At 34.1% G+C, this 22,682-nt stretch overlaps 4 non-coding genes across 4 annotated transcripts; all 4 read left to right on the top strand.

Annotated features, from left to right (window-relative positions):
* Positions 1-215: 215 nt before the first annotated feature.
* Positions 216-334, top strand: LOC141303976 (5S ribosomal RNA). Its single transcript, XR_012343943.1, has one exon. It is a non-coding gene; the product is annotated as a 5S ribosomal RNA (ribosomal RNA).
* A 6,250-nt stretch (positions 335-6,584) lies between these two features.
* Positions 6,585-6,703, top strand: LOC141303964 (5S ribosomal RNA). The gene has a single exon (XR_012343931.1). It is a non-coding gene; the product is annotated as a 5S ribosomal RNA (ribosomal RNA).
* A 5,115-nt stretch (positions 6,704-11,818) lies between these two features.
* LOC141303952 (5S ribosomal RNA) lies at positions 11,819-11,937 on the top strand. The gene has a single exon (XR_012343919.1). It is a non-coding gene; the product is annotated as a 5S ribosomal RNA (ribosomal RNA).
* A 6,247-nt stretch (positions 11,938-18,184) lies between these two features.
* Positions 18,185-18,303, top strand: LOC141303940 (5S ribosomal RNA). Its single transcript, XR_012343907.1, has one exon. It is a non-coding gene; the product is annotated as a 5S ribosomal RNA (ribosomal RNA).
* The last annotated feature ends 4,379 nt before the right edge of the window (positions 18,304-22,682 follow it).

The following is a 22,682-nucleotide window of genomic DNA, read 5'->3' as shown; positions in this document are numbered from 1 at the left end:
TAATCAACATTATGGCGAACTTTGGTTGAAGCGATAATATGTCGGGGGAAAAAATAGTTATACGTTTATATGCTTTAATAATACTATTTCTTTGAGGGTGGGGTGGTTGTTATTCTTGCAACTGCAGTCCGGGGCGTGTGTCTTTACGGGTCGATCTGTGTAGGGCTGCTGCTGGTGTGTCTTCTTTAAATAGCTCACTCTTGACTTCAGCTTTCGCTTACGGCCATACCACCCTGAGCACGCCCGATCTCGTCCGATCTCGGAAGCTAAGCAGGGTCGGGCCTGGTTAGTACTTGGATGGGAGACCGCCTGGGAATACCAGGTGCTGTAAGCTTTTGCTTTTCCTACACTCCTCAACTAATACACTAACACATGACTCAGAATTATTGCTTGTTCCCTTTAACATTTTAAACTGATTGCTTCATTTATTTTCTTTCATTTTGTTTTCTCTGGAATTTCTTTCTGCTTACAGTGTTGCAAAGGATATATTCTTCCTTTCTCCTCCAGGGGGCGATCGAGAGACCTTTTCTCTGCAGTAAATCTCTCAAGCACTTCATACACTACCAGTCAAAAGTTTTTGGACAGTAAGATTTGTAATGTTTTTTTTTTGTTTTTTTTTTAAAGGAACTCTCTTCTGCATTTATTTGATCCAAAATACCACAAAAGCAGTAATATTCTGAAATACTTTTACCTTTTAAGGTAATTTGTAAAATATTTTTTTAATTTTAAAATAATATTCTTTTTGAATATATTTTAATATATCAATATAAAATGTAATTGATTCTTGTGATTTCATTCATTTCATTTTAATATGCTGATTTGCTGTTCAAGAAACATTTATTATTATTAATATCTATATTTAAAATAGTTGAGTACATGTTCAGGATTCTTTGATGAATAGAAAGATCCAAAGATCAGCATGATGAATGTATTTATCATCATGTTTTATTAATTGAAAGCATCCTTGCTAAATAAAACTGTATTTTTCTATAAACATTTTTTTTCTTACAGTTCAAAAACTTTTGACTTGTATAAAGTGCTTAGAGATTTACTGTAGAGAAAAGGTCTCTCGATCGCCCCCTGGAGGAGAAAGGAAGAATATGTTCTTTGCAACACTGTAAGCAGAAAGAAATCACAGAGAAAATAAAATGAAAGAAAATAAATAAAGCAATCCGTTAAAAATGATAAAGGGAACAAGCAATAAGTCATGTGTAAGTGTATTAGCTGAGGAGTGTATGTTAATGGTCACATGACACGCAAGAAAAACAAACAAACAAACAAACAAACAAACTTTTTTTTACATTTGATTTGAATAATTACATTATAATTATGTATTATTATTATTTTGGTTATTTTGACACGATTTAAACTGCAATATGACATTTCATTCAAGCGCTCAAATCCTTAAGCTTAAAAAATTCTGTATATCATTTATTTTGGTGGTATACTGTTGAAATGCAGTAAACTTCTTCTGTTCACAAAATTTTGAAACGTATGCAACTGTGTATATAAACAAAGTGAAACCAGCACACATTGTGTTCTCAAAACCCTCTGCGAATCTCTCATGAACCTCAGGGCTTCACAAACCTTGGGTGCCAAAGTCAGTTCATGAGGGTTTTGCAGAGTTTAGCTTCAGCCCTAAATAAACACCTCCACTTCCAATCAAGCAGCTCATCAAGGCCTTCAGGGTTATTTGTAAAATGCCTGTATGTGTTTTGGAGCTGGTTGGGACCAGCTATAAGTTTCTCTGTCATTTGTGGTCCATCATACAGGCCTATGAGACCCAAAGAAAAAAAGTGCCTCTTTTTTGTTGTTTTTTTGTGATTTCCTACATCCTTTGGGTTAAAAAAAAATTCTACAATTTAGAGTTTTTACGTTTTGTTTTTATTTTTAATTTTACCGCATGTCCACTGTAGTGGACCACAGGACCATTTTAGTTCGAAACGACAGCCAAACTCAGACAACAAAACTGTACAGAATATGGCTGTAAAGGGATATTAATCCAACATTTATGTAACAAAAACAAAACAACTGAAATCAAGCATTTTCCATAACTTGCAATGAGTCTGTTACAGCGCTGTGCAGGAATTTTGGCCCAATCTTGGCCCACATTGGAAGGTTTTCGAGCATGGACCGCCTTTTTAAGGTCATGCTGTGGGCATCTCAATAGGATTCAGGTCAGGACTTTGACTAGGCCACTCCAAAGTCTTCATTTTGTTTTTCTTCAACCATTCAGAAGTGAATTTGCTGGTGTGCATTGTCCTTCTGCAGAACCACAGAGTGCGGTATCTTTCCTGTTCTTCCCTTTCTGTCTCTGTGTCTGTCTCAGTCTGCTCATCTGAGTCTCCTGCAATTTCTTCCTCTTCTTCAACATCTTCTTGTATGTTACATTCAAATTTATCCTCATCTGACAGCTCTAAGTCAGAGTTTCCCTCAACTATCTTATAAAAATCCTCTCTGCTTCAGTTCTGCCTCCTACAACATGCAGTCATTAATTACATTAAGATGGTCCTGATGTCCACTATAGTTGACATTTAAAAAAGGATGATATTTTGAAACATAAACAATTTAACAGCTTTGAAAGCTAAATGTATTGTTACTGACACTTTAATAAACAAATATATATGTGATTATAATAGTAAAAAACATGTAAAAAAGCTAAATTTTACATATCTCTGTCCTTCCCATAAAATGTGCTCATTTGCATGTCGGCCATTTTGGATTCAGTGTAAAAGTGGTTCCTAGCATGCCAGCCAATCAAATGACATATCACTAGAAAGCCCAGGATGTCCTCTGCACAGTACAACAGGACTTGACAGAGTAGCTCAAAAAATTCAAAGAAAATTCATGAAAACACAAGGTCCACTACAGAGGACATAAGTCAATGGGCTGGGTCTCAGGAGGTATCAGTTGTATATTTGAAGACATACCTGTGCATTTAAAGGGAGGCTTTATCAGATTTATCTCACTTTTGGGAACAATTTTATCCCAGAAGTAAAACCTTCCCATAAACAGCATCACTGTCTGGATCTCTGGAGAAAGTGTTTAAGAAACACTGTGGAGTGTTATGAAAGCCATTCACCTTTTCGGATCCAATAGGAGACAATGGATATAGCAGTAAAATGACACAGTTTCAGGTACGTGACATAAAAATGATTTTTGTTTGAAAGACTTATTAGTCCTTTTCAATGGTAGACTAAAATTGATGTTATGTCATTAATGGGCATAAAAAAATAATAATAATAAAAAAAACTCCAAAAATACTCTCAATGTTTAACCTTGTATGTTTCATATTATTATTATTAAATTGTATGCTACAGAGCAGACCCTGAAGAACAAATGTTTGTTAGTTTGTTTTTAAAATGATATGCCTCGCATTTCTTCTAAAAAACAGGCACATTCACTTGCACTCAAAGTGCGACAATGTGGCGAGTTGATATGTGTAGGGTTTTTTTTTTTTTGTTGTTAGTATTATTAGGCCTAGTAAAAACAAAATATATATATTAAAAAGGCTTGAGGGGGTAAATGTGGCTGTTTGTGTTGCAGCTGCAGCCGGGGACATGTATCATTACGGGTCGATCCATGTACCTAACAATTTTTGATGTCTTTCAGATGTTTATGATTTACAATGCATGTAAAACTGACATCTTAAAGAGGTCTGTCAGATGTTTGTACACAGTAGATGCTTTCCAAATCAAGTGATCTTTAACAGACGTACCAAAAGTTTACCAAATAAGCAAGTCTTATTTTAGCTAGCTTGATTTGGCTCAAAATAAGTCAGACTAACTGAAATAAACCAGGCTTATTTGGTAAACTTCTTTTATGAAACCCCACAGGTCCGGATCTACGGGAGGTGCTAGAACCGTGTTTTCATGTTGTGTCTGGTAAACATGAAAGATTGTGGTAACCGATGACACTTTAAATATAATTAAAATAGAAATTGAATAGAAACACTGAATAAAATCTAAATTTGAGCGCATTAAAGAAAGTGTATTAATAAATATTGTTGAAATATCCCAGGTTATAACAACAGATATTTTAATACGGAGAACAGGTGGTAACAAGCAACTCTGAATTATCACGATTGACCGCCAGAGGGAAGCTTTTTTCTAATCAGTGTTTTGAGATCGTATCAAAAATGTAAAGTGAATTCAGGTAAAGTTGATGTAGAATATAAAGGTTTAAAATATGGACACAAAATAGTTTGAAGTGTTTAGAGAGCATAGACAGAAAAACATTTTTACATATGGTTACCATTTTAAGGGGCCGTTCACATGTCACGTGTCAATCCACAGCAGTCATAACTTTTCTTTTAGACATTATACTCAGTTTTGGACAAGCGATGGTAAGTGCAAATACTGTAATGCAAATCGACTGAAGGTACTGAAGAGTGGAGAATTTAATTTTTACTGTACTGTTGGTGATCCAGTGTAAATATATAATACAGTATAAAAGGACAGTTTTTTTTATTTTTTTATTTTTTACATTTTTTAAACTCTAGCCTAATATTTTTTTTTCCCTGGGCCCACCTAAGTGTCATTAATTATCTGTGCACATTTAACTTAAATCTCAGCAAAATTAAACGTTCCTGTGGCTATAGATGTATATAACCTACAGGCACCTATATTTTTTTTCTTGATTAACAAACGTTTACTTGCGCTCTTGTGCTTCTGCCTCCGCTATGGTCGTGTCAATCATCTCGCTGTATCATGGTCTCCTGCGCTGTTGCTTGTGCTGTATGAAGCAGGCGATTGTATGTTGTCCCGCTGAACTACCTTGATATTATTTCTATAAAAATTACTTCAATATAATATTTTAATAAAAAACGACGGTGGGGCGGTGGGCAAGTAGGCTAATTTAATGGTTAAATGGCCGAACATCGTGAAAAGCGACTTTTTTTAAAGCGTTATTTTTTATCTAGCTGATATCAACATTTTACTTAGGCTAAGCATCAAGGCTTTGCACACTTATACTAACTTAAATCCTGGCGAAATGAAACGTTCCTGTGGCTATGATATACAGTGCAGTAAAAAATCAAATTCTCCACCCTCGGTAGATTTGCATTACAGTATTTGCACTTACCATCGCTTGTCCAAAACTGAACATAATGTCTAAAAGAAACGTTAAGACTGCTGTGCATTTACACTTGACTGAACACTGATCTGTTATTCTTTGCGCTGTCTGGGTACCGCAGATGCTCAGATTTAAAATCATTCAGCAAAATAAAACATGCTGGATGCAGATTAATATTTGTGAAATAAATATTTGTGAAACGAGTTAGGTTGAACAGAAGTCAGGGGACTATCATCTTGTTGACTCTCATTTTAATAGAAACAGCCAGGTATGCAATGGTTAAAAGAATCAAGAAATAAGACACAAGCTGTAAATTATTTTTAAAGCCATAAATCTATTGTTTGAATAATTTGTAACTATTTGAACTTCTTGTGTACATGTGATTTTCTAATTGCTTTTCCAATTTTATTATTATTATTATTATATTTTTAGTTACATTGTATAATATTTTGATGTAATTAATGTTATTGCACTTGTGTGTTGTTTTAAAGACAGAATGAAAATAAATAAATAATGGTCTTTTATTTTGTTGAACGAACAATGGATGGTGTCACCGGTCCAGGTTTGATTGACCAATCGGCGTAAAGGGGCGTCTCATGATCGAGCCAATATCTCGTTTTTTCGTTTTCTGAACTAATGAAAAAACGAATAAATGAGCCGTTTTCTTATTTCTGCTTATTTCGTTTCAATTTGAAAGTGAAATGAATAAAACGTACACGGACCGTACAGGGACCCAATTCATCTAGATTATCTAACATTTGTTTTCCTTTTTTTACTGGTAAAGAGTTGACATTTTTTTCTTCTGTGGTCTACTGTACAGACGTGAATTTACTTTTCCCTTAACCTGAGGCTTTTGGTATGAAAAGGCTTTTACATTGTCAAAAAAAAAAAAAAAAAATAGTAGGCTACTTTTTATATTAAAACAAACAAGCAAGCCAGATTTAAACAGTAACGCAAAAGTAATGTAATGCATTACTTTCCATAAAAAAGTAACTAATGCGAGGTAAATCGTCACAATTAAAAGAACCAAAGACTTACTTCAGTCTGTGTGCACTGAATTTATTTAATACACGACTTTCACAATTTGAGTTGAATTATAAATGAACTTTTCTACAACATTCTAATGTATTGAGATGCACCTGAGCACCTCTTTAGCTAAAAGAAAAGGCAATTGTTACTTTTTTTCTTTTTCCATAAAATGATATGCTTCTTATTTCTACTTTTAAATAATCAAAATCTGCCCATTTTTACTTCCTTTTTTCACGAAAAGAGAGGAGAGTTGACTTTTTTCTTTGTTAATCAACATTATGGCGAACTTTGGTTGAAGCGATAATATGTCGGGGGAAAAAATAGTTATACGTTTATATGCTTTAATAATACTATTTCTTTGAGGGTGGGGTGGTTGTTATTCTTGCAACTGCAGTCCGGGGCGTGTGTCTTTACGGGTCGATCTGTGTAGGGCTGCTGCTGGTGTGTCTTCTTTAAATAGCTCACTCTTGACTTCAGCTTTCGCTTACGGCCATACCACCCTGAGCACGCCCGATCTCGTCCGATCTCGGAAGCTAAGCAGGGTCGGGCCTGGTTAGTACTTGGATGGGAGACCGCCTGGGAATACCAGGTGCTGTAAGCTTTTGCTTTTCCTACACTCCTCAACTAATACACTAACACATGACTCAGAATTATTGCTTGTTCCCTTTAACATTTTAAACTGATTGCTTCATTTATTTTCTTTCATTTTGTTTTCTCTGGAATTTCTTTCTGCTTACAGTGTTGCAAAGGATATATTCTTCCTTTCTCCTCCAGGGGGCGATCGAGAGACCTTTTCTCTGCAGTAAATCTCTCAAGCACTTCATACACTACCAGTCAAAAGTTTTTGGACAGTAAGATTTGTAATGTTTTTTTTTTTGTTTTTTTTTTAAAGGAACTCTCTTCTGCATTTATTTGATCCAAAATACCACAAAAGCAGTAATATTCTGAAATACTTTTACCTTTTAAGGTAATTTGTAAAAAATTTTTTAATTTTAAAATAATATTCTTTTTGAATATATTTTAATATATCAATATAAAATGTAATTGATTCTTGTGATTTCATTCATTTCATTTTAATATGCTGATTTGCTGTTCAAGAAACATTTATTATTATTAATATCTATATTTAAAATAGTTGAGTACATGTTCAGGATTCTTTGATGAATAGAAAGATCCAAAGATCAGCATGATGAATGTATTTATCATCATGTTTTATTAATTGAAAGCATCCTTGCTAAATAAAACTGTATTTTTCTATAAACATTTTTTTTCTTACAGTTCAAAAACTTTTGACTTGTATAAAGTGCTTAGAGATTTACTGTAGAGAAAAGGTCTCTCGATCGCCCCCTGGAGGAGAAAGGAAAAATATGTTCTTTGCAACACTGTAAGCAGAAAGAAATCACAAAGAAAATAAATAAAGCAATCAGTTAAAAATGATAAAGGGAACAAGCAATAAGTCATGTGTAAGTGTATTAGCTGAGGAGTGTATGTTAATGGTCACATGACACGCAAGAAAAACAAACAAACAAACAAACAAACAAACTTTTTTTTTACATTTGATTTGAATAATTACATTATAATTATGTATTATTATTATTTTGGTTATTTTGACACGATTTAAACTGCAATATGACATTTCATTCAAGCGCTCAAATCCTTAAGCTTAAAAAATTCTGTATATCATTTATTTTGGTGGTATACTGTTGAAATGCAGTAAACTTCTTCTGTTCACAAAATTTTGAAACGTATGCAACTGTGTATATAAACAAAGTGAAACCAGCACACATTGTGTTCTCAAAACCCTCTGCGAATCTCTCATGAACCTCAGGGCTTCACAAACCTTGGGTGCCAAAGTCAGTTCATGAGGGTTTTGCAGAGTTTAGCTTCAGCCCTAAATAAACACCTCCACTTCCAGTCAAGCAGCTCATCAAGGCCTTCAGGGTTATTTGTAAAATGCCTGTATGTGTTTTGGAGCTGGTTGGGACCAGCTATAAGCTTCTCTGTCATTTGTGGTCCATCATACAGGCCTATATGTATCAGTTTTATATTTGAAGACATACCTGTGCATTTAAAGGGAGGCTTTATCAGATTTATCTCACTTTTGGGAACAATTTTATCCCAGAAGTAAAACCTTCCCATAAACAGCATCACTGTCTGGATCTCTGGAGAAAGTGTTTAAGAAACACTGTGGAGTGTTATGAAAGCCATTCACCTTTTCGGATCCAATAGGAGACAATGGATATAGCAGTAAAATGACACAGTTTCAGGTACGTGACATAAAAATGATTTTTGTTTGAAAGACTTATTAGTCCTTTTCAATGGTAGACTAAAATTGATGTTATGTCATTAATGGGCATAAAAAAATAATAATAATAAAAAAAACTCCAAAAATACTCTCAATGTTTAACCTTGTATGTTTCATATTATTATTATTAAATTGTATGCTACAGAGCAGACCCTGAAGAACAAATGTTTGTTAGTTTGTTTTTAAAATGATATGCCTCGCATTTCTTCTAAAAAACAGGCACATTCACTTGCACTCAAAGTGCGACAATGTGGCGAGTTGATATGTGTAGGGTTTTTTTTTTTTTTGTTGTTAGTATTATTAGGCCTAGTAAAAACAAAATATATATATTAAAAAGGCTTGAGGGGGTAAATGTGGCTGTTTGTGTTGCAGCTGCAGCCGGGGACATGTATCATTACGGGTCGATCCATGTACCTAACAATTTTTGATGTCTTTCAGATGTTTATGATTTACAATGCATGTAAAACTGACATCTTAAAGAGGTCTGTCAGATGTTTGTACACAGTAGATGCTTTCCAAATCAAGTGATCTTTAACAGACGTACCAAAAGTTTACCAAATAAGCAAGTCTTATTTTAGCTAGCTTGATTTGGCTCAAAATAAGTCAGACTAACTGAAATAAACCAGGCTTATTTGGTAAACTTCTTTTATGAAACCCCACAGGTCCGGATCTACGGGAGGTGCTAGAACCGTGTTTTCATGTTGTGTCTGGTAAACATGAAAGATTGTGGTAACCGATGACACTTTAAATATAATTAAAATAGAAATTGAATAGAAACACTGAATAAAATCTAAATTTGAGCGCATTAAAGAAAGTGTATTAATAAATATTGTTGAAATATCCCAGGTTATAACAACAGATATTTTAATACGGAGAACAGGTGGTAACAAGCAACTCTGAATTATCACGATTGACCGCCAGAGGGAAGCTTTTTTCTAATCAGTGTTTTGAGATCGTATCAAAAATGTAAAGTGAATTCAGGTAAAGTTGATGTAGAATATAAAGGTTTAAAATATGGACACAAAATAGTTTGAAGTGTTTAGAGAGCATAGACAGAAAAACATTTTTACATATGGTTACCATTTTAAGGGGCCGTTCACATGTCACGTGTCAATCCACAGCAGTCATAACTTTTCTTTTAGACATTATACTCAGTTTTGGACAAGCGATGGTAAGTGCAAATACTGTAATGCAAATCGACTGAAGGTACTGAAGAGTGGAGAATTTAATTTTTACTGTACTGTTGGTGATCCAGTGTAAATATATAATACAGTATAAAAGGACAGTTTTTTTTATTTTTTTATTTTTTACATTTTTTAAACTCTAGCCTAATATTTTTTTTTTCCCTGGGCCCACCTAAGTGTCATTAATTATCTGTGCACATTTAACTTAAATCTCAGCAAAATTAAACGTTCCTGTGGCTATAGATGTATATAACCTACAGGCACCTATATTTTTTTCTTGATTAACAAACGTTTACTTGCGCTCTTGTGCTTCTGCCTCCGCTATGGTCGTGTCAATCATCTCGCTGTATCATGGTCTCCTGCGCTGTTGCTTGTGCTGTATGAAGCAGGCGATTGTCTGTTGTCCCGCTGAACTACCTTGATATTATTTCTATAAAAATTACTTCAATATAATATTTTAATAAAAAACGACGGTGGGGCGGTGGGCAAGTAGGCTAATTTAATGGTTAAATGGCCGAACATCGTGAAAAGCGACTTTTTTTAAAGCGTTATTTTTTATCTAGCTGATATCAACATTTTACTTAGGCTAAGCATCAAGGCTTTGCACACTTATACTAACTTAAATCCTGGCGAAATGAAACGTTCCTGTGGCTATGATATACAGTGCAGTAAAAAATCAAATTCTCCACCCTCGGTAGATTTGCATTACAGTATTTGCACTTACCATCGCTTGTCCAAAACTGAACATAATGTCTAAAAGAAACGTTAAGACTGCTGTGCATTTACACTTGACTGAACACTGATCTGTTATTCTTTGCGCTGTCTGGGTACCGCAGATGCTCAGATTTAAAATCATTCAGCAAAATAAAACATGCTGGATGCAGATTAATATTTGTGAAATAAATATTTGTGAAACGAGTTAGGTTGAACAGAAGTCAGGGGACTATCATCTTGTTGACTCTCATTTTAATAGAAACAGCCAGGTATGCAATGGTTAAAAGAATCAAGAAATAAGACACAAGCTGTAAATTATTTTTAAAGCCATAAATCTATTGTTTGAATAATTTGTAACTATTTGAACTTCTTGTGTACATGTGATTTTCTAATTGCTTTTCCAATTTTATTATTATTATTATTATATTTTTAGTTACATTGTATAATATTTTGATGTAATTAATGTTATTGCACTTGTGTGTTGTTTTAAAGACAGAATGAAAATAAATAAATAATGGTCTTTTATTTTGTTGAACGAACAATGGATGGTGTCACCGGTCCAGGTTTGATTGACCAATCGGCGTAAAGGGGCGTCTCATGATCGAGCCAATATCTCGTTTTTTCGTTTTCTGAACTAATGAAAAAACGAATAAATGAGCCGTTTTCTTATTTCTGCTTATTTCGTTTCAATTTGAAAGTGAAATGAATAAAACGTACACGGACCGTACAGGGACCCAATTCATCTAGATTATCTAACATTTGTTTTCCTTTTTTTACTGGTAAAGAGTTGACATTTTTTTCTTCTGTGGTCTACTGTACAGACGTGAATTTACTTTTCCCTTAACCTGAGGCTTTTGGTATGAAAAGGCTTTTACATTGTCAAAAAAAAAAAAAAAAAAATAGTAGGCTACTTTTTATATTAAAACAAACAAGCAAGCCAGATTTAAACAGTAACGCAAAAGTAATGTAATGCATTACTTTCCATAAAAAAGTAACTAATGCGAGGTAAATCGTCACAATTAAAAGAACCAAAGACTTACTTCAGTCTGTGTGCACTGAATTTATTTAATACACGACTTTCACAATTTGAGTTGAATTATAAATGAACTTTTCTACAACATTCTAATGTATTGAGATGCACCTGAGCACCTCTTTAGCTAAAAGAAAAGGCAATTGTTACTTTTTTTCTTTTTCCATAAAATGATATGCTTCTTATTTCTACTTTTAAATAATCAAAATCTGCCCATTTTTACTTCCTTTTTTCACGAAAAGAGAGGAGAGTTGACTTTTTTCTTTGTTAATCAACATTATGGCGAACTTTGGTTGAAGCGATAATATGTCGGGGGAAAAAATAGTTATACGTTTATATGCTTTAATAATACTATTTCTTTGAGGGTGGGGTGGTTGTTATTCTTGCAACTGCAGTCCGGGGCGTGTGTCTTTACGGGTCGATCTGTGTAGGGCTGCTGCTGGTGTGTCTTCTTTAAATAGCTCACTCTTGACTTCAGCTTTCGCTTACGGCCATACCACCCTGAGCACGCCCGATCTCGTCCGATCTCGGAAGCTAAGCAGGGTCGGGCCTGGTTAGTACTTGGATGGGAGACCGCCTGGGAATACCAGGTGCTGTAAGCTTTTGCTTTTCCTACACTCCTCAACTAATACACTAACACATGACTCAGAATTATTGCTTGTTCCCTTTAACATTTTAAACTGATTGCTTCATTTATTTTCTTTCATTTTGTTTTCTCTGGAATTTCTTTCTGCTTACAGTGTTGCAAAGGATATATTCTTCCTTTCTCCTCCAGGGGGCGATCGAGAGACCTTTTCTCTGCAGTAAATCTCTCAAGCACTTCATACACTACCAGTCAAAAGTTTTTGGACAGTAAGATTTGTAATGTTTTTTTTTTTGTTTTTTTTTTAAAGGAACTCTCTTCTGCATTTATTTGATCCAAAATACCACAAAAGCAGTAATATTCTGAAATACTTTTACCTTTTAAGGTAATTTGTAAAAATTTTTTTAATTTTAAAATAATATTCTTTTTGAATATATTTTAATATATCAATATAAAATGTAATTGATTCTTGTGATTTCATTCATTTCATTTTAATATGCTGATTTGCTGTTCAAGAAACATTTATTATTATTAATATCTATATTTAAAATAGTTGAGTACATGTTCAGGATTCTTTGATGAATAGAAAGATCCAAAGATCAGCATGATGAATGTATTTATCATCATGTTTTATTAATTGAAAGCATCCTTGCTAAATAAAACTGTATTTTTCTATAAACATTTTTTTTCTTACAGTTCAAAAACTTTTGACTTGTATAAAGTGCTTAGAGATTTACTGTAGAGAAAAGGTCTCTCGATCGCCCCCTGGAGGAGAAAGGAAGAATATGTTCTTTGCAACACTGTAAGCAGAAAGAAATCACAAAGAAAATAAATAAAGCAATCAGTTAAAAATGATAAAGGGAACAAGCAATAAGTCATGTGTAAGTGTATTAGCTGAGGAGTGTATGTTAATGGTCACATGACACGCAAGAAAAACAAACAAACAAACAAACAAACAAACTTTTTTTTACATTTGATTTGAATAATTACATTATAATTATGTATTATTATTATTTTGGTTATTTTGACACGATTTAAACTGCAATATGACATTTCATTCAAGCGCTCAAATCCTTAAGCTTAAAAAATTCTGTATATCATTTATTTTGGTGGTATACTGTTGAAATGCAGTAAACTTCTTCTGTTCACAAAATTTTGAAACGTATGCAACTGTGTATATAAACAAAGTGAAACCAGCACACATTGTGTTCTCAAAACCCTCTGCGAATCTCTCATGAACCTCAGGGCTTCACAAACCTTGGGTGCCAAAGTCAGTTCATGAGGGTTTTGCAGAGTTTAGCTTCAGCCCTAAATAAACACCTCCACTTCCAATCAAGCAGCTCATCAAGGCCTTCAGGGTTATTTGTAAAATGCCTGTATGTGTTTTGGAGCTGGTTGGGACCAGCTATAAGTTTCTCTGTCATTTGTGGTCCATCATACAGGCCTATGAGACCCAAAGAAAAAAAGTGCCTCTTTTTTGTTGTTTTTTTGTGATTTCCTACATCCTTTGGGTTAAAAAAAAATTCTACAATTTAGAGTTTTTACGTTTTGTTTTTATTTTTAATTTTACCGCATGTCCACTGTAGTGGACCACAGGACCATTTTAGTTCGAAACGACAGCCAAACTCAGACAACAAAACTGTACAGAATATGGCTGTAAAGGGATATTAATCCAACATTTATGTAACAAAAACAAAACAACTGAAATCAAGCATTTTCCATAACTTGCAATGAGTCTGTTACAGCGCTGTGCAGGAATTTTGGCCCAATCTTGGCCCACATTGGAAGGTTTTCGAGCATGGACCGCCTTTTTAAGGTCATGCTGTGGGCATCTCAATAGGATTCAGGTCAGGACTTTGACTAGGCCACTCCAAAGTCTTCATTTTGTTTTTCTTCAACCATTCAGAAGTGAATTTGCTGGTGTGCATTGTCCTTCTGCAGAACCACAGAGTGCGGTATCTTTCCTGTTCTTCCCTTTCTGTCTCTGTGTCTGTCTCAGTCTGCTCATCTGAGTCTCCTGCAATTTCTTCCTCTTCTTCAACATCTTCTTGTATGTTACATTCAAATTTATCCTCATCTGACAGCTCTAAGTCAGAGTTTCCCTCAACTATCTTATAAAAATCCTCTCTGCTTCAGTTCTGCCTCCTACAACATGCAGTCATTAATTACATTAAGATGGTCCTGATGTCCACTATAGTTGACATTTAAAAAAGGATGATATTTTGAAACATAAACAATTTAACAGCTTTGAAAGCTAAATGTATTGTTACTGACACTTTAATAAACAAATATATATGTGATTATAATAGTAAAAAACATGTAAAAAAGCTAAATTTTACATATCTCTGTCCTTCCCATAAAATGTGCTCATTTGCATGTCGGCCATTTTGGATTCAGTGTAAAAGTGGTTCCTAGCATGCCAGCCAATCAAATGACATATCACTAGAAAGCCCAGGATGTCCTCTGCACAGTACAACAGGACTTGACAGAGTAGCTCAAAAAATTCAAAGAAAATTCATGAAAACACAAGGTCCACTACAGAGGACATAAGTCAATGGGCTGGGTCTCAGGAGGTATCAGTTGTATATTTGAAGACATACCTGTGCATTTAAAGGGAGGCTTTATCAGATTTATCTCACTTTTGGGAACAATTTTATCCCAGAAGTAAAACCTTCCCATAAACAGCATCACTGTCTGGATCTCTGGAGAAAGTGTTTAAGAAACACTGTGGAGTGTTATGAAAGCCATTCACCTTTTCGGATCCAATAGGAGACAATGGATATAGCAGTAAAATGACACAGTTTCAGGTACGTGACATAAAAATGATTTTTGTTTGAAAGACTTATTAGTCCTTTTCAATGGTAGACTAAAATTGATGTTATGTCATTAATGGGCATAAAAAAATAATAATAATAAAAAAAACTCCAAAAATACTCTCAATGTTTAACCTTGTATGTTTCATATTATTATTATTAAATTGTATGCTACAGAGCAGACCCTGAAGAACAAATGTTTGTTAGTTTGTTTTTAAAATGATATGCCTCGCATTTCTTCTAAAAAACAGGCACATTCACTTGCACTCAAAGTGCGGCAATGTGGCGAGTTGATATGTGTAGGGTTTTTTTTTTTTTTTGTTGTTAGTATTATTAGGCCTAGTAAAAACAAAATATATATATTAAAAAGGCTTGAGGGGGTAAATGTGGCTGTTTGTGTTGCAGCTGCAGCCGGGGACATGTATCATTACGGGTCGATCCATGTACCTAACAATTTTTGATGTCTTTCAGATGTTTATGATTTACAATGCATGTAAAACTGACATCTTAAAGAGGTCTGTCAGATGTTTGTACACAGTAGATGCTTTCCAAATCAAGTGATCTTTAACAGACGTACCAAAAGTTTACCAAATAAGCAAGTCTTATTTTAGCTAGCTTGATTTGGCTCAAAATAAGTCAGACTAACTGAAATAAACCAGGCTTATTTGGTAAACTTCTTTTATGAAACCCCACAGGTCCGGATCTACGGGAGGTGCTAGAACCGTGTTTTCATGTTGTGTCTGGTAAACATGAAAGATTGTGGTAACCGATGACACTTTAAATATAATTAAAATAGAAATTGAATAGAAACACTGAATAAAATCTAAATTTGAGCGCATTAAAGAAAGTGTATTAATAAATATTGTTGAAATATCCCAGGTTATAACAACAGATATTTTAATACGGAGAACAGGTGGTAACAAGCAACTCTGAATTATCACGATTGACCGCCAGAGGGAAGCTTTTTTCTAATCAGTGTTTTGAGATCGTATCAAAAATGTAAAGTGAATTCAGGTAAAGTTGATGTAGAATATAAAGGTTTAAAATATGGACACAAAATAGTTTGAAGTGTTTAGAGAGCATAGACAGAAAAACATTTTTACATATGGTTACCATTTTAAGGGGCCGTTCACATGTCACGTGTCAATCCACAGCAGTCATAACTTTTCTTTTAGACATTATACTCAGTTTTGGACAAGCGATGGTAAGTGCAAATACTGTAATGCAAATCGACTGAAGGTACTGAAGAGTGGAGAATTTAATTTTTACTGTACTGTTGGTGATCCAGTGTAAATATATAATACAGTATAAAAGGACAGTTTTTTTTATTTTTTTATTTTTTACATTTTTTAAACTCTAGCCTAATATTTTTTTTTCCCTGGGCCCACCTAAGTGTCATTAATTATCTGTGCACATTTAACTTAAATCTCAGCAAAATTAAACGTTCCTGTGGCTATAGATGTATATAACCTACAGGCACCTATATTTTTTTTCTTGATTAACAAACGTTTACTTGCGCTCTTGTGCTTCTGCCTCCGCTATGGTCGTGTCAATCATCTCGCTGTATCATGGTCTCCTGCGCTGTTGCTTGTGCTGTATGAAGCAGGCGATTGTATGTTGTCCCGCTGAACTACCTTGATATTATTTCTATAAAAATTACTTCAATATAATATTTTAATAAAAAACGACGGTGGGGCGGTGGGCAAGTAGGCTAATTTAATGGTTAAATGGCCGAACATCGTGAAAAGCGACTTTTTTTAAAGCGTTATTTTTTATCTAGCTGATATCAACATTTTACTTAGGCTAAGCATCAAGGCTTTGCACACTTATACTAACTTAAATCCTGGCGAAATGAAACGTTCCTGTGGCTATGATATACAGTGCAGTAAAAAATCAAATTCTCCACCCTCGGTAGATTTGCATTACAGTATTTGCACTTACCATCGCTTGTCCAAAACTGAACATAATGTCTAAAAGAAACGTTAAGACTGCTGTGCATTTACACTTGACTGAACACTGATCTGTTATTCTTTGCGCTGTCTGGGTACCGCAGATGCTCAGATTTAAAATCATTCAGCAAAATAAAACATGCTGGATGCAGATTAATATTTGTGAAATAAATATTTGTGAAACGAGTTAGGTTGAACAGAAGTCAGGGGACTATCATCTTGTTGACTCTCATTTTAATAGAAACAGCCAGGTATGCAATGGTTAAAAGAATCAAGAAATAAGACACAAGCTGTAAATTATTTTTAAAGCCATAAATCTATTGTTTGAATAATTTGTAACTATTTGAACTTCTTGTGTACATGTGATTTTCTAATTGCTTTTCCAATTTTATTATTATTATTATTATTATTATTATATTTTTAGTTACATTGTATAATATTTTGATGTAATTAATGTTATTGCACTTGTGTGTTGTTTTAAAGACAGAATGAAAATAAATAAATAATGGTCTTTTATTTTGTTGAACGAACAATGGATGGTGTCACCGGTCCAGGTTTGATTGACCAATCGGCGTAAAGGGGCGTCTCATGATCGAGCCAATATCTCGTTTTTTCGTTTTCTGAACTAATGAAAAAACGAATAAATGAGCCGTTTTCTTATTTCTGCTTATTTCGTTTCAATTTGAAAGTGAAATGAATAAAACGTACACGGACCGTACAGGGACCCAATTCATCTAGATTATCTAACATTTGTTTTCCTTTTTTTACTGGTAAAGAGTTGACATTTTTTTCTTCTGTGGTCTACTGTACAGACGTGAATTTACTTTTCCCTTAACCTGAGGCTTTTGGTATGAAAAGGCTTTTACATTGTCAAAAAAAAAAATAAAAAAATAGTAGGCTACTTTTTATATTAAAACAAACAAGCAAGCCAGATTTAAACAGTAACGCAAAAGTAATGTAATGCATTACTTTCCATAAAAAAGTAACTAATGCGAGGTAAATCGTCACAATTAAAAGAACCAAAGACTTACTTCAGTCTGTGTGCACTGAATTTATTTAATACACGACTTTCACAATTTGAGTTGAATTATAAATGAACTTTTCTACAACATTCTAATGTATTGAGATGCACCTGAGCACCTCTTTAGCTAAAAGAAAAGGCAATTGTTACTTTTTTTCTTTTTCCATAAAATGATATGCTTCTTATTTCTACTTTTAAATAATCAAAATCTGCCCATTTTTACTTCCTTTTTTCACGAAAAGAGAGGAGAGTTGACTTTTTTCTTTGTTAATCAACATTATGGCGAACTTTGGTTGAAGCGATAATATGTCGGGGGAAAAAATAGTTATACGTTTATATGCTTTAATAATACTATTTCTTTGAGGGTGGGGTGGTTGTTATTCTTGCAACTGCAGTCCGGGGCGTGTGTCTTTACGGGTCGATCTGTGTAGGGCTGCTGCTGGTGTGTCTTCTTTAAATAGCTCACTCTTGACTTCAGCTTTCGCTTACGGCCATACCACCCTGAGCACGCCCGATCTCGTCCGATCTCGGAAGCTAAGCAGGGTCGGGCCTGGTTAGTACTTGGATGGGAGACCGCCTGGGAATACCAGGTGCTGTAAGCTTTTGCTTTTCCTACACTCCTCAACTAATACACTAACACATGACTCAGAATTATTGCTTGTTCCCTTTAACATTTTAAACTGATTGCTTCATTTATTTTCTTTCATTTTGTTTTCTCTGGAATTTCTTTCTGCTTACAGTGTTGCAAAGGATATATTCTTCCTTTCTCCTCCAGGGGGCGATCGAGAGACCTTTTCTCTGCAGTAAATCTCTCAAGCACTTCATACACTACCAGTCAAAAGTTTTTGGACAGTAAGATTTGTAATGTTTTTTTTTTGTTTTTTTTTTAAAGGAACTCTCTTCTGCATTTATTTGATCCAAAATACCACAAAAGCAGTAATATTCTGAAATACTTTTACCTTTTAAGGTAATTTGTAAAATATTTTTTTAATTTTAAAATAATATTCTTTTTGAATATATTTTAATATATCAATATAAAATGTAATTGATTCTTGTGATTTCATTCATTTCATTTTAATATGCTGATTTGCTGTTCAAGAAACATTTATTATTATTAATATCTATATTTAAAATAGTTGAGTACATGTTCAGGATTCTTTGATGAATAGAAAGATCCAAAGATCAGCATGATGAATGTATTTATCATCATGTTTTATTAATTGAAAGCATCCTTGCTAAATAAAACTGTATTTTTCTATAAACATTTTTTTTCTTACAGTTCAAAAACTTTTGACTTGTATAAAGTGCTTAGAGATTTACTGTAGAGAAAAGGTCTCTCGATCGCCCCCTGGAGGAGAAAGGAAGAATATGTTCTTTGCAACACTGTAAGCAGAAAGAAATCACAGAGAAAATAAAATGAAAGAAAATAAATAAAGCAATCCGTTAAAAATGATAAAGGGAACAAGCAATAAGTCATGTGTAAGTGTATTAGCTGAGGAGTGTATGTTAATGGTCACATGACACGCAAGAAAAACAAACAAACAAACAAACAAACAAACTTTTTTTTACATTTGATTTGAATAATTACATTATAATTATGTATTATTATTATTTTGGTTATTTTGACACGATTTAAACTGCAATATGACATTTCATTCAAGCGCTCAAATCCTTAAGCTTAAAAAATTCTGTATATCATTTATTTTGGTGGTATACTGTTGAAATGCAGTAAACTTCTTCTGTTCACAAAATTTTGAAACGTATGCAACTGTGTATATAAACAAAGTGAAACCAGCACACATTGTGTTCTCAAAACCCTCTGCGAATCTCTCATGAACCTCAGGGCTTCACAAACCTTGGGTGCCAAAGTCAGTTCATGAGGGTTTTGCAGAGTTTAGCTTCAGCCCTAAATAAACACCTCCACTTCCAATCAAGCAGCTCATCAAGGCCTTCAGGGTTATTTGTAAAATGCCTGTATGTGTTTTGGAGCTGGTTGGGACCAGCTATAAGTTTCTCTGTCATTTGTGGTCCATCATACAGGCCTATGAGACCCAAAGAAAAAAAGTGCCTCTTTTTTGTTGTTTTTTTGTGATTTCCTACATCCTTTGGGTTAAAAAAAAATTCTACAATTTAGAGTTTTTACGTTTTGTTTTTATTTTTAATTTTACCGCATGTCCACTGTAGTGGACCACAGGACCATTTTAGTTCGAAACGACAGCCAAACTCAGACAACAAAACTGTACAGAATATGGCTGTAAAGGGATATTAATCCAACATTTATGTAACAAAAACAAAACAACTGAAATCAAGCATTTTCCATAACTTGCAATGAGTCTGTTACAGCGCTGTGCAGGAATTTTGGCCCAATCTTGGCCCACATTGGAAGGTTTTCGAGCATGGACCGCCTTTTTAAGGTCATGCTGTGGGCATCTCAATAGGATTCAGGTCAGGACTTTGACTAGGCCACTCCAAAGTCTTCATTTTGTTTTTCTTCAACCATTCAGAAGTGAATTTGCTGGTGTGCATTGTCCTTCTGCAGAACCACAGAGTGCGGTATCTTTCCTGTTCTTCCCTTTCTGTCTCTGTGTCTGTCTCAGTCTGCTCATCTGAGTCTCCTGCAATTTCTTCCTCTTCTTCAACATCTTCTTGTATGTTACATTCAAATTTATCCTCATCTGACAGCTCTAAGTCAGAGTTTCCCTCAACTATCTTATAAAAATCCTCTCTGCTTCAGTTCTGCCTCCTACAACATGCAGTCATTAATTACATTAAGATGGTCCTGATGTCCACTATAGTTGACATTTAAAAAAGGATGATATTTTGAAACATAAACAATTTAACAGCTTTGAAAGCTAAATGTATTGTTACTGACACTTTAATAAACAAATATATATGTGATTATAATAGTAAAAAACATGTAAAAAAGCTAAATTTTACATATCTCTGTCCTTCCCATAAAATGTGCTCATTTGCATGTCGGCCATTTTGGATTCAGTGTAAAAGTGGTTCCTAGCATGCCAGCCAATCAAATGACATATCACTAGAAAGCCCAGGATGTCCTCTGCACAGTACAACAGGACTTGACAGAGTAGCTCAAAAAATTCAAAGAAAATTCATGAAAACACAAGGTCCACTACAGAGGACATAAGTCAATGGGCTGGGTCTCAGGAGGTATCAGTTGTATATTTGAAGACATACCTGTGCATTTAAAGGGAGGCTTTATCAGATTTATCTCACTTTTGGGAACAATTTTATCCCAGAAGTAAAACCTTCCCATAAACAGCATCACTGTCTGGATCTCTGGAGAAAGTGTTTAAGAAACACTGTGGAGTGTTATGAAAGCCATTCACCTTTTCGGATCCAATAGGAGACAATGGATATAGCAGTAAAATGACACAGTTTCAGGTACGTGACATAAAAATGATTTTTGTTTGAAAGACTTATTAGTCCTTTTCAATGGTAGACTAAAATTGATGTTATGTCATTAATGGGCATAAAAAAATAATAATAATAAAAAAAACTCCAAAAATACTCTCAATGTTTAACCTTGTATGTTTCATATTATTATTATTAAATTGTATGCTACAGAGCAGACCCTGAAGAACAAATGTTTGTTAGTTTGTTTTTAAAATGATATGCCTCGCATTTCTTCTAAAAAACAGGCACATTCACTTGCACTCAAAGTGCGACAATGTGGCGAGTTGATATGTGTAGGGTTTTTTTTTTTTTTGTTGTTAGTATTATTAGGCCTAGTAAAAACAAAATATATATATTAAAAAGGCTTGAGGGGGTAAATGTGGCTGTTTGTGTTGCAGCTGCAGCCGGGGACATGTATCATTACGGGTCGATCCATGTACCTAACAATTTTTGATGTCTTTCAGATGTTTATGATTTACAATGCATGTAAAACTGACATCTTAAAGAGGTCTGTCAGATGTTTGTACACAGTAGATGCTTTCCAAATCAAGTGATCTTTAACAGACGTACCAAAAGTTTACCAAATAAGCAAGTCTTATTTTAGCTAGCTTGATTTGGCTCAAAATAAGTCAGACTAACTGAAATAAACCAGGCTTATTTGGTAAACTTCTTTTATGAAACCCCACAGGTCCGGATCTACGGGAGGTGCTAGAACCGTGTTTTCATGTTGTGTCTGGTAAACATGAAAGATTGTGGTAACCGATGACACTTTAAATATAATTAAAATAGAAATTGAATAGAAACACTGAATAAAATCTAAATTTGAGCGCATTAAAGAAAGTGTATTAATAAATATTGTTGAAATATCCCAGGTTATAACAACAGATATTTTAATACGGAGAACAGGTGGTAACAAGCAACTCTGAATTATCACGATTGACCGCCAGAGGGAAGCTTTTTTCTAATCAGTGTTTTGAGATCGTATCAAAAATGTAAAGTGAATTCAGGTAAAGTTGATGTAGAATATAAAGGTTTAAAATATGGACACAAAATAGTTTGAAGTGTTTAGAGAGCATAGACAGAAAAACATTTTTACATATGGTTACCATTTTAAGGGGCCGTTCACATGTCACGTGTCAATCCACAGCAGTCATAACTTTTCTTTTAGACATTATACTCAGTTTTGGACAAGCGATGGTAAGTGCAAATACTGTAATGCAAATCGACTGAAGGTACTGAAGAGTGGAGAATTTAATTTTTACTGTACTGTTGGTGATCCAGTGTAAATATATAATACAGTATAAAAGGACAGTTTTTTTTATTTTTTTATTTTTTACATTTTTTAAACTCTAGCCTAATATTTTTTTTTCCCTGGGCCCACCTAAGTGTCATTAATTATCTGTGCACATTTAACTTAAATCTCAGCAAAATTAAACGTTCCTGTGGCTATAGATGTATATAACCTACAGGCACCTATATTTTTTTCTTGATTAACAAACGTTTACTTGCGCTCTTGTGCTTCTGCCTCCGCTATGGTCGTGTCAATCATCTCGCTGTATCATGG

This window comes from Garra rufa, unplaced genomic scaffold, assembly GCF_049309525.1.
Source record: "Garra rufa unplaced genomic scaffold, GarRuf1.0 hap1_unplaced_001, whole genome shotgun sequence".
Classification (NCBI taxonomy): domain Eukaryota; kingdom Metazoa; phylum Chordata; class Actinopteri; order Cypriniformes; family Cyprinidae; genus Garra; species Garra rufa.
This window is presented reverse-complemented; position numbering and strand designations above follow the sequence as displayed.